General features: G+C 45.7%; 1 pseudogene; it reads right to left on the reverse strand.

The window, feature by feature from the left end:
- Positions 1-9,137, reverse strand: part of LOC112230529 — a 39,364-nt pseudogene extending 30,227 nt beyond the window's left edge.
- Positions 9,138-13,561: the final 4,424 nt, after the last annotated feature.

Genomic DNA, 13,561 nt, shown 5'->3' on the forward strand with positions numbered 1-13,561 from the left:
TAGGAGACGGTCCTGACGCTTGCTGGACTTTCTTGGGCACCCTGAATCCTTCTTCACAACAATTGAACCGCTCTCCTTGAAGTTCTTGATGATCCAATAAATGGTTGATTTAGGTGTAATCTTACTGGCAGCAATATCCTTGCCTGTGAAGCACTTTTTGTGCAAAGCAATGATCACGGCATGTGTTTTCTTACAGGTAACCATGGTTGACAGAGGAAGAACAATGATTCCAAGCACCACCCTCCTTAAGAAGCTTCCAGTCTGTTATTCAAACTCAATCAGTGTGACGTAGAAGTCCGTCACTGGCCGCGGGCAGCATTTGGTACTTTAACGCACGCACACATTCATCACAAACAAGCGAAAGCCATGAGAAAACGAGATTTGATCAGTCATGGAAATAAAAGTGCTGAAAACATTTTGGCTCACTATTCAAAAAGAAGATGGAAAACAAGCTATAAGATGAAAAATACAGGAGTTTTAGGGCAGGTACAGGCGACTATCTCTAGCTAATACTACCTACAAATCAATACTTGAGTTTTGGTGCAGGTACAGCCGACTAGCTCTAGCTAACACTACCTACAAATCAATACTTGGGAGTCAAATATCAATATAAAGGTATCGTTTAAAAATAATATTGCAATATGTAACTGTATCGATTTCCCCCCCATCACTACTTAATACCAGCATAGTCATTTTGAATTCATGAAGCATGTAGCATATGATTAAATATAGGTTGAGCTAACAGGTGAGTAACATACAGTAGTATACGGAGCTAAAGTGTTTGATATGACAGGTGGACATTGAGTCTAACTGACACAGCCCTGAGAGTCAAGCTGAGGGGCTGTCTAGCAAAATACACCTGAGAAGAGACATGCCCGAGGAAGGGAACTCAACACCTCATCTACTCCCCACCAAACCTCCCCTTCCCAAGCTAGACTTGTCCTTCCCATCAGTCACCAGTTAGCTGTGAGAAAGGTGGACTCAGACCAGATAATGCCTCTTTTTTAGCCTTTTGTTGCTCTGAACATGAGCCTTTAAAACAATCTGTTTGTTACTGGAGAAGGTTGTTATTACTGATAATTTTAGACTCTTATTTGTTTCCATGGCATCAGATGGTTTTTTCACGTGACAGAATCTGGTGATGCTGTTTAGAAAATAGGTAGAATACTATTGCCCTTCCTCCACTATTGTCAAACGTATGTTGTTGTCCCTGTCCTTGTCCGCATATAGTCTGTGTCCTTGTGATGTCACGACCTGACCTTAGAGAGATGTTTTATTTCTCTATTTGGTTAGGTCAGGGTGTGATGCGGGGTGGGCATTCTATGTTTTGTATTTCTGTGTGTTTGGCCGAGTGTAGTTCCCAATCAGAGGCAGCTGTCTATCGTTGTCTCTGATTGGGAATCATACTTAGGCAGCCTGTTTTGCCACCTTAGTTGTGGGTAGCTGTCTTTGTTAGTGGCCTGTATAGCCCTAGTAAGCTTCACGGTTAGTGCAAAACTGCAATCAGTCACAAATGGCATCACTGAACAAATGGAGGTTCTTCTTCAAGGATAGAGAAAAAAGGCTAGTGTCTTTTATTGACATGAGGTGAATCCTCACTCCCTCTGCCATGTACAGATGTACACTCTAAGAAAAAAAGGTGCTATCTAGAACCTAAAAGGGTTCTTCGGCTGTCCCCATAGAAGATCCCTTTTTGGTTCCTGGTGAACTCCTTCAGTTCCAGATAGAATCCTTTCAGGATCCCTGTAGAACCCTTTCCACAGAGGGTTCTACATGGAACCCAAAATAGTTCTACATTCTACAAGGATTATCCTACAGGGACAGCCAAATAATCCCTTTTGAACCCATTTTTCCTGCAGCAACAGGAAATGTGAAATGTTATGTGGATTATAATTCAAGTACATTTTTGTAGGGGTTGCTACATTTTTTGTAAGGGAAAATCAAGTCTGACATTTCTAAGTGGAAATTCCAAACTTCAGAAGCCTTTAAAAACCTAAAATACACCACAAGTTTGAAATGTTCTGCATTGCAGTAAAGTTCTCCTGCAACAGGGTGATCAATTTAAGGTCATACATCTGTACGTACCTACTCGTTATGGCTTGTCATCACAGGCTGCTGACTGACTTTATTACCAAGTACATTTCTGTATCGTTATCGTATTCTCGTGTTTGGTATCAGTGTGTCATCTGGATACCTAACACTGTGATAGGAATTGGCTGAGCAGGTGTATAGTGGGCTTTCTGAGCCCTGGCCAACACACAAACATGAACGCATCTGCGCCCGTGCACAAATTCCAATGATCAGAGAGGTCGACAGGTCAAATCTCAATCCCACCAGCCCTTTGGAACACAGGACGATCCTAACTAAAGGAGGATGAAAAACACCCAGACTTGCTCTCCCTCCAAAACGTCTAGCCTTTTGTCTGAGACTTTCAAGGACAGAAGCGGTCACAAAAGGTATTTCTTCTCTATTGAAGATCCCTTTTCCCCACAGACTCTATGGCAGAATGGGGACAATTGACCATGATGCAATCTGAGAGACACAACTAACACAAAACCCCCAGCTCCAACAAAGCATCCTGACGATAGATGGAAAGACCAATGGGGTGTGGTGCAGTTAGGAGGACTGAAGCTGTTTTGAACTAACGTTACTGTTAAGGTAGGATATAGGTAGAATGAAGTCTGGATATACTTTGAATGTAGGATAGGGGGCATGAGAGTGTAAATGGACAAGGCCTCTAGAAGTGGCTGTGCTGAGACAGTCCTGATATCGGGCTGAAATGAAAGACTCTTAAGGTAAGATTAGATCCCAGTTGAGCTCCTGATAGGATGAAGACGGACTTACCCTCGTAGTTGGGATGCACCCGAGGAGCATACACTCCAAACTTGATCAGGACTGGGATCTCGAAGCCCTGGCGCACCCATTCCACCACGTGCAGGGACACAGACGCACCCGTGTCCGTGGGTGGCAGTCTACACTCCATCTCCACCACACCCCCTTCCTTGGCACGCACCTCCGGCTTCTGACCATGTCTGACACCTAGGAAGGCCAGCACAAAGTGTTGTTACAACCTGAGTAGAGAGTGAATGACAGATAGTTCATGACAGAGGATATGCATAAGTAGTACTCACACAGCAGGCAGAGTGCAGTCACCATGGTGACATCCACGAAATAGCCCCTCTTCGGTCCCATACTAGCCAGTCACATAGCCTCCAGCATCATTTACCTGTTGGCAAAAAGACACACTTGTCACATATTGAATCTTCCAACCTGTCACCTATCGCCATACCAGCAGGCACGAGAGCGAGAGAGAGCGAGAGAGAGAGCGAGAGAGAGAGCGCGAGAGAGAGAGAGAGAGAGAGAGAGAGCGCGAGCGAGAGAGAGAGAGAGAGAGAGAGAGAGAGAGAGAGAGAGACAGAGAGAGCGAGAGAGAGAGACAGAGAGAGCGAGAGAGAGAGACAGAGAGAGAGAGAGAGAGAGACAGAGAGAGAGAGAGAGAGAGAGTTTGAGTTTTAAATACTCTTTATTGGGTCTGGGGGCCCACCACACAATAAATACTCATACAAAACCACAGTTACACATCAATTAAAAACACAACTCCAATTCCTCCTCCACAGTAACTACACACAACAGCCTCTGTATACCCCATATACTCAAAAACAGATCGATATTGTTGACAAGTTTGTAATAGGCAAACTCAATCCTTAGTCTCGCTGCCAACATTCCCTCCAGCATTCCCACCACATCCACAGACCCCTGTCCCCGAATGCTGTTCTTTCGGGTCTTCCATATCGCTAATTTTGCTGCCCCTAACACAAAATTAAGCAACACAACTACACCCTTTTGACTGAACCTGTACTTTGGCCCAAATATATACAGTTGGGAAGAGAAAACCTCTCCCAACGTTGAGAACCAATCAGTGATCAGTTCAATCATCCCAACCAACCTGGGACACAATAAAAACAGATGTGCCAGAGATTCAGACCCAGCACAGAATGGACACCCCTCCCCAACAGTAGGATCCAGGTGTACCAGATGCATATTGGTGGCTATAGCTCCATGTATTATCCTCCATTGGAGGTCAGCTGTCCTCTTATCAATAGGCAGTTTATATAATGATCGCCAACAGCCTTTTGGAGAGGCACCTGGACCAAGCACATCCGCCCACCTCGTCGATTTTACCCCTTCCAGGGAAGAGGCATGGGACACCTTTACACATATTCTGTACATGGCCTTCTTTCCCACCTCCTTGAACTCCCCCCAGCTCCGGGGTATCGAAGGAAAGCAGCGTCCCCACGTCCTCTTCAAATGCCCCCATCGCAGCACTAACAATCAGTGCAGGGAACACATAATCCAGACCCTCCTTCCACCGATCAGAATTGGAAGTGTCAGTCACATACTGCAGATGAAGCACTGGCAAGGAATCGCAGACCTCATCGACGACCTTCCTCAGTAGACGAGATGATCGGATCCCCGCTCTTTCTCCCAGCTCCTCCAATCTGCTCCTGCTCTGCATCAGATGACCCAGCTTGGTACACCCCACGCCTAACAGGCATGAACGTAGGCTAGCTGAACCCAGAACACGGGACTGGATGGCAGTGTTGTGAAAAAGAGGCTCTTCAAAAAGCCACATCCCTGGTGGCGTGCAGGCCTTACGGGACTTGACAAAGACTCTCCAAGCCTGCATAACAGACTCATAAAATGGAGTCAGGCCAGTCAAATCACCCCCTCCAGCTTTAAGAGGAAAAGATGCTTGTCGAAGCCCAAACAGCCCGCTCTCCTCATCAATATGTAGGCTGTTTCGACCCAGCTAGAACAGTCTCTGTACAACAATCTCTGGGCTGCTTGGAGCCTGAAAGCCGTGATCCTAGAGGAAATGTCCACCAGGCCTTGCCCACCCTCGTGCAGTGGCAGGTACAGGGCTGCAGCTTTAATCCAGTGTTGCCCAGACCAGAAGAAATTGACAAGGGTCCTCTGAAGCTCTTGTATCAGACCCTTTGGTGGCTGTAAAATCATTAGTCTGTGCCACAGGGTAGAAGCAGCAAGATTATTAGCTACCAGGACCCGTCCCCTATAAGACAGCTGGGGCAACACCCATTTCCACCTTGACAGTCTGGCACACACTTTCTCCACTACACCCTCCCAGTTTTTTTTGAAAGACATCGGAGCCTAGAAAAACCCCCAAAGTCTTCATTCCATCTCTGCCCCACTGAAGCCCCCCTGGTAACCATGGAGTAGACCCCATCTGAAGCTGACCTGCCCACAGCGCTTCACTCTTTCCCCAATTGACTTTAGCTGAGGAGGCCCCCTCATACACCTTTAAAGCGTTTGAGAGAACCTTAACATCCTCAACCCCTGTAATAAAAACTATCACGTCATCTGCATACGCAGACAGTGCTATCGTGGGACCCTTCGTTACACCTGGCACAAAGAAACCAGTAAGCTTCGCTCTTAAAAAACAAAGCATTGGTTCAATCGCCAGACTATATAACTGCCCTGAAATTGGGCATCCCTGCCTGATGCCCCTTTCGACAGGGATGGGGCAACTTAAACCACCACCCACCTTCACCATACACGAGGCTCCAGCATACAGTAAATTCACCCAAGACAGAAAAACATCCCCAAACCCAAAGGCTTTCATTATTTTAAACAAGTACTGGTGGTCCACACGATCAAAAGCCTTCTCCTGATCCAACGAAAGTAAACCCACATTTACATCAGACAGTTTACAAATGTCTAAAACATCTCTTATCAGAAACAAGTTGTCAACAATAGAGCGATCAGGTACACAGTAGGACTGGTCCTTGTGGATCAACAACCCCAGATACTCTTTCAACCTGTTTGAGAGACATTTAGAAACAATTTTATATTCTGCGCACAGCAAAGCAACAGGTCTCCAATTTTTTATGAGAGCCAAATCCCCTTTTTTGGCAACAGTGAAAGCACTGCACGTTGACAGGATACAGGAAGAGAACCCTCATGAAAAGATTCACACATCACTTCATAAAAGTCCTCCCCAATAGACCCCCAAAAGTGCTTATAAAACTCAGATGGTAACCCATCGATGCCAGGGGCTCGGCCTGTTGAGAGCTGCATAACAGCTGTGGACAGCTCCTGCAGTGTAATGTCAGCGTCCAATGCGACTCTCTGCTCAGGTCCCAATTTAGGAAGACCATGTAACAACTGTTCAGTACACATAGAGTCACAATCCTCCGCCTTATAAAGGGACGAGTAGAAATCCACGGCATGTTGACGCATTTCAATATCATTCGTGGTCACCTTCCCATCAGGGAGACGAAGGCATACCATCTGTTTACGTTGAAATGTCGACTTTCCTAGGTTAAAAAAAAAAAAAAGCACTAGGAGCATCCATATCCTTGAGGGAAGCGAAACGAGACCTAATCAAGGCACCCTTCACTCTTTCATGCAGAAACGACCTCAGTTCATGTCTCTTGTCCTGTAAGTTCATGACTAGTCCAGGGTCATTCTGAGTGAGCAGCTTCAATTCAATAGATTTGATGTCCTGTTCAAGGGCCTTGATAGTCTCTTTAAATTCAGTTTGAGACAGAGCAGTATACTGTTGACAAAAAACTCGTATTTGGGCCTTCCCAACCTCCCACCATTGTCTCAAGGACTCAAAATTCCCTTTTATACCCCTCCATTTTTCCCAAAACAACAAAAACCTGTCACAAAACATGACATCATGTAACAATTTAACATTAAAATACCAGTAAGGTGATGACCTTCGTGGACAGGACAAGTGAATATCAACAGTAACCATATGATGATCAGAGAAACCCACAGGAGTAATGGCACACTTTCCAACCCTACTACAGTATTGCTCAGATACATACAACCTGTCTAACCGTGCTGCACTGACACGACCTTCATTAATTTTTAGCCATGTGTACTGCCTAACTTTGGCATTCCTTACTCTCCACACATCAGAAAGCTCAAACTCAGTTAATAGGCCAGACAGGCAAGTGGCTGACCGCAGGTGAGGTTCTTCAGCGGTGCGATCAACAGTAAAATCCACTGTACAGTTCCAGTCACCCCCTAAAACCATACACCCCTCTTGGTCACACTGTCTTAACATTTCCTTTAGTTGATCAAATACAGCAATACGCTCTGTACCCTCATTAGGAGCATAAACATTCAAAAAAACAAACAAAAACCCCATAACATCCACCTTGACCAATAAAACCCGACCCTTGACAATCTCTGTTGTAGATACCACAGTCACTCCTAAGCCTGAGGAAAACAATATTGCCACCCCAGCACTGAAATTAGTACCATGACTGAGTACATGCTGCCCCTCCCACCACATACCCCAGTCAACCTCATTTTCCTCATCGCTATGTGTCTCCTGTAGGAAAACTACATTAAGCCTTTTCTGTTTTATTACTTCTAATACCCAAGCCCTCTTATTCCTGTCCCTTCCCCATTCATATTGAGAGAACCTACCCTTAGTACCTCCATGTAGAAAAGAGAAAAGAAAAGCAGAAGAAACCACAGAGAAACCAACGAGAGAAAAAAGACACCCTATGAAGCATGATCATCGTCATTATTTTTTTTTCTTCTCTTAACCTGAACACGTTTCCCACCACCTTTTGCTGCTGCAACAGCAGTAATAAATTTCCTCAAGCGAAACCGCTTCTTCTCACTCAGCTGGTCTAACCCCACCGTCTTCTGTAACATCACAGCTGACCTCACAAACTTATCAACATCAAAATAATCTGCCAATTTGACAGATTTCCCAAAAGTCTGATCCAGAAACTCATTTACCTCCTCTAGATCATAAACTGAGTCCGTACCAGCAGCTGTCATATCTAAAGAGATATCCATATCCTTCTCTTGATCCTCCTCAGCTGAGAACACAGACAACTGACTCCCCTCTACCACATCCCTTTCAACACTCTCCACTTGCACCTCATCACTCGTACCAGGCATCTCCTCCACTATCTGGGAGACTAGCCCCACCTGAACATCACTACTCATAGTGGGCATCTTCTCCACTAACTGAGAACCTAGCTCCACATGAACCCCAGCACTCGTAGTGGGCATCTCCTCCACTACCTGGGAGCTTAGCTCCACATGAAAACCCTCCTGTACTTCATTACTCGTAGTGGGCATCTCCTCCACTACCTGGGAGCTTAGCTCCACATGAAAACCCTCCTGTACTTCATTACTCGTAGTGGGCATCTCCTCCACTACCTGGGAGCTTAGCTCCACATGCAAACCCTCCTGTACCTCATTACTCGTAGTGGGCAACTCCTCCACTACCTGGGAGCCTAGCTCTACATGAACCCCAGCACTCGTAGTGGGCATCTCCTCCACTCCCTGGGAGCCTAGCTCCACATGAACCCCCTCCTTTACCCCAGCACTCATACTGGGCACCTGCTCACCAGTCTGAGGAACTGGCTCTTCAGATACATCCTTACCTTCTACAACAATACTTTTCTGTAGCATAACATTTCCTTCTAATACAAGTTGCAACCCCGTGCCCTCAACACGGATAACTTGTTCCTCAGCAACAGGTGCTTGTGGCTGCTCTACCGCTGTCAGCTCACCTCTCCCTACATCAGTGGGCCCAGGCGTTACGATGACCACCTGTGCCCCTCCCTCTGCCTTCTCCCTTTTCGGGCAAACATGTCGCTTATGACCAACATCCCCACACTCAAAACACCGTTGACTACCCGTACTAGCATAAGCCATATACAATCTATTGTCATACTTGATTTTAAACGATAACTCTAAAGTCTGCTCCGGTGAGTCCAAAAACATAAACACCTGTCGCCGAAATGACATTACCTGTTTCAACGCCGGGTGTTTGCAACCCAACGGGACAACCTTAATTGAACTGGCGAACTTCCCAAAGCGCAATAACTCGCGCTCCAATAGCTCATTAGGAATAAACGGTGGTACATTTGAAATCGTTACCCTTGTTGACGGAGAAAAAAGCGGCGTAACTTGAATAAACATTCCTTTAAGAAGTACACCATGCTCAACCATCCGATCAACTAGACACTCTTCTTTAAGAAATACCACCACAGCTTTATTCATCCGGGATGCATACGCAATATTCTCATAGCCTACCTTCTCTCCTACGGCGACCAGAAACTCCTCCACTGTGACAGCAGCTTCAGTAACACACCTAAAGCCATGCCGAAGTGACAGGGACGGCATCCCCATTCGGGCTGCCATCCCCGCCAAAACCAGGGTAATTTCGATACGAAAACAAAATACTTAATTCTACCACAACAAAAATAATAACGTTAATCATGCATCAACAAAAAAAAATGCCACCAAGAAATAGCAAACCGAAAGAAAGTTGTGAATATCTAACTCTCCACAACACACGCACTCCTTCACTCAAACAATTCCCAGCATGCACCAATCACTCCCAGCATGCAGAGAGAGAGACCATTAAATAATTGGAGAGTCAGTTGTGCAGAGCACCTGACCGGCTGGAGTAAGAATCCTTGTTGTTTACTCAGTTTGCCGGGTCTGTCGGGGACTGCAGTCACCAGTCAAGGAGATAAGCTGGGTGGCAGGAGACACATACAGCAGCCAGAAGCATTGTACTGCATGTGGTGCATCAGTCATTGGTGTCATAAAGCTGGCAATACTCCTAGCAGGTCAAAGAAGATATTCAGCATGTTTTCATGATCCACTATGTCAAACCCATGATGAAGGTTTCCAGTCAGGGGGGGGGGGATCAATACATGTCTCAAAAAGTCAGAGCTTACCTCTACTATTATAATCTATCCATTAGACCTGAATGCCAACCATGGAGCTAGAGATACATGGAGCTAGAGATTACATGGAGCTAGAGATACATGGGGCTAGAGATACATGGAGATAGAGATACATGGAGCTAGAGATACATGGAGCTAGAGATACATGGAGGTAGAGATACATGGAGCTAGAGATACATTGGATTGAGATACATGGGGCTAGAGATACATGGGGCTAGAGATACATGGAACTAGAGATACATGGAGCTAGAGATACATGGGGCTAGAGATACATGGAACTAGAGATACATGGGGCTAGAGATACATGGGGCTAGATATACATGGAGCTAGAGATACATGGAGCTAGAGATACATGGAGCTAGAGATACATGGAGCTAGAGATACATGGAGCTAGAGATACATGGGGCTAGAGATACATGGATACAGCTAGAGATACATGGAGCTAGAGATACATGGAGCTAGAGATACATGGGGCTAGAGATACATGGGGCTAGAGATACATGGGGCTAGAGATACATGGGGCTAGAGATACATGGGGAGCATAGAGATACATGGGGCTAGAGATACATGGAGCTAGAGATACATGGAGCTAGAGATACATGGAGCTAGAGATACATGGGGGCTAGAGATACATGGGGGCTAGAGATACATGGGGCTAGAGATACATGAAGCTAGAGATACATGGAGCTAGAGATACATGGGGCTAGAGATACATGGGGCTAGAGATACATGGATACATGGCTAGATATACATGGGGCTAGAGATACATGGGCTAGATAACATGGGCTAGAGCATAGAGATACATGGGGCTAGAGATACATGGGGCATAGCTAGAGATACATGGGGGGAGCTAGAGATACATGGAGATAGAGATACATGGGGCTAGAGATACATGGGGCTAGAGATACATGGAGCTAGAGATACATGGGGCATAGAGATACATGGGGCTAGAGATACATGGGGCTAGAGATACATGGGGCTAGAGATACATGGGGCTAGAGATACATGGGGCTAGAGATACATGGGGCTAGAGATACATGGAGCTAGAGATACAGGGAGATAGAGATACATGGGGCTAGAGATACATGGAGCTAGAGATACATGGGGCTAGAGATACATGGGGCTAGAGATACATGGGGCTAGAGATACATGGAGCTAGAGATTTTCTGGAGTCCCCCACATGTACGATGTTCTCCAGAGCCCCATGAGACTGGGCAAGCTCATGTGAGGGAGTGATATAACAGAGGATGGGCTAATAGTCGACTCAGCTCTCCATCCAAACACCCAGAGTTCCCAGAACGCTTTACCACATACCCCTAGCGGCAGATTATTACGCTAAGTTAATTACAGCCACTGCTAGAGAAACATGACCACAAGAGCTATTTTTAGAGGGCTGGGAGCAGCACCGCCCAATCAAATCCCATGGCCACATGTCATACATACAAACAAGTCCACCAAGAATCCCACCAAATCCCATGGGCACATGTCATACATACAAACAAGTCCACCAAGAATCCCACCAAATCCCATGGGCACATGTCATACATACAAACAAGTCCACCAAGAATCCCACCAAATCCCATGGGCACATGTCATACATACAAACAAGTCCACCAAGGATCCCACCAAATCCCATGGGCACATGTCATACATACAAACAAGTCCACCAAGAATCCCACCAAATCCCATGGGCACATGTCATACATACAAACAAGTCCACCAAGAATCCCACCAAATCCCATGGCCACATGTCATACATACAAACAAGTCCACCAAGAATCCCACCAAATCCCATGTACACAGCAACATATCAACATACAAACAAATCCACCCAGAGCTGCACTCAAGCTGAACAGTATTTCATACCAATTCAAATGCATTTCAAATTGAAATAAAAAATATTGAATGCATATGGAAATACATTTTTAAAAAGTATTATTAACTGATAAGAACTGGTAAGTATAGCAAGTCATATTCTATAGGTCTTCATGGTCGTTACAAGAGGGAGTGAGAGAGCAAAAGGTCAAGAGTGACCGCTCCCTGAATGCCCTACTGAATACGAGCAGCAGCAAGACTCACTCGGGTAACACAATTGGCAAATAGGTGATAGGCTACGTATCTGGTGATGCTCATCATAAAACTCTATGGCAGTCTTCTGCACAAAGTCAAGACGATAAACAGAATGCGATAGACTGTCTTGTAAATTGAGCAACATAACCCGTAAGTCTCCAGTACTACGGTAATAATCGTTTTGAGTGTGTTCGTCTGTTGTCCCTCTACTTCAATTCCATTACTAGTCGATTGCCTTGACCATGAGTCAGACAGCAGCAAGCAAAGATACATGTAAAACAGTGTTGTTTGCTGCTTATATTTCCTCCCACACAGAAAGTGGGTGAGGTACGACTGAGGAGGAAAGGCTTGGCTAGTCAGTCAGATGGGTTTGGTGTGTCAGAGGAAGGCCCAAAAAATTGTCAAAGACTCCTGCCACCCTAGTCATAGACTGTTCTCTCTGCTACCGCACAGCAAGCGGTACCGGAGCGCCAAGTCCAGGTCCAAGAGGCAACAGCTTCTACCCCCAAGCTTCTACCCCCAAGCCATAAGACTCCTGAACATCTAGTCAAATGGCTACCCAGACTATTTGCAGTGCTCACACCCCCCTCTTTACACCACTGCTACTCTCTGTTGTCATCTATGCATTGTCCCTTTAATAACTCTACCTACATGTACATACCACCTCAAATAACCAGTGCACATTGACTCTGTATTTTATTTAAACTGCCTTGTTGGTTTGGGGCTCGTAAGTATTAGGTGCATGTGACTAATACAATTTCATTTCATTTCATTTGTACACACAGGGCTGACTGTTTCTGTGGGGAGAGAGAGAGCGAGAGAGAGAGAGAGAGAGAGAGAGAGAGAGAGAGAAAGCAGAGTAGGCCTGCAGAGGGACGGTAACACAAACATGCTCATTATCGGTAAAGCTCTGGTAACCTAGGCATAGTCTCCCTCACTACACTTCCTGCCGCCAGCTAAGCAGCATTGCCTTACAAACACACGGACGACATTAACAACACAAAGCTCCTGCAATGTGTGTACAGTAAAAATAACAGACCCTAACCAACGGGAAATGCCTGTCTTTGATTTCTCACCAGACAGGAGAGCAGGGACGGCAGGGACAGGGTTACTGGTGAAATACTACTACATTTAATCAGGTAAATGGGCAGCGATTGATTTGTAGCCGCCAGAGAATACTAACCCGTTTACCTAGCTGTGTAACCCAGCTATAACCTCGCCTGGATTCTGACTAGGAGGGAGCTCTGAACACTCTTACAACAGACCCTCTCTAACCAGATGTGCACTTCAGTGGGAAATATTCCAACTCATCCATTGCCACCATGGGTGCGAGAGAGATGTTCTCAATCTCATTCTATTCCTGTGACATGGAAGAGAAGGGTTATGCCGATCACACGTGTGTTTTCGGGGTAAGGCATTGGCTACAACATTCAGCGAGGTAACAAAGACTCCACGCCTCTGAGTGATGCCAGAAACCACCATAATGAAACATCAAATATTTGTAGATGTTCTGTGAAGGTGTGCGTGTGTGTGTGTGTGTGTGTGTGTGTGTGTGTGTGTGTGTGTGTGTGTGTGTGTGTGTGTGTGTGTGTGTGTGTGTGTGTGTGTGTGTGTGTGTGTGTGTGTGTGTGTGTGTGTGTGTGTGTGTGTGTGTGTGTGTGTGTGTGTGTGTGTGTGTGTGTTTGTGCGCGCATGCGTATCAGTCTACGGTCATGCATACATGTGTCCCGAGA

Source organism: Oncorhynchus tshawytscha, linkage group LG33, assembly GCF_018296145.1.
Source record: "Oncorhynchus tshawytscha isolate Ot180627B linkage group LG33, Otsh_v2.0, whole genome shotgun sequence".
Taxonomy (NCBI): domain Eukaryota; kingdom Metazoa; phylum Chordata; class Actinopteri; order Salmoniformes; family Salmonidae; genus Oncorhynchus; species Oncorhynchus tshawytscha.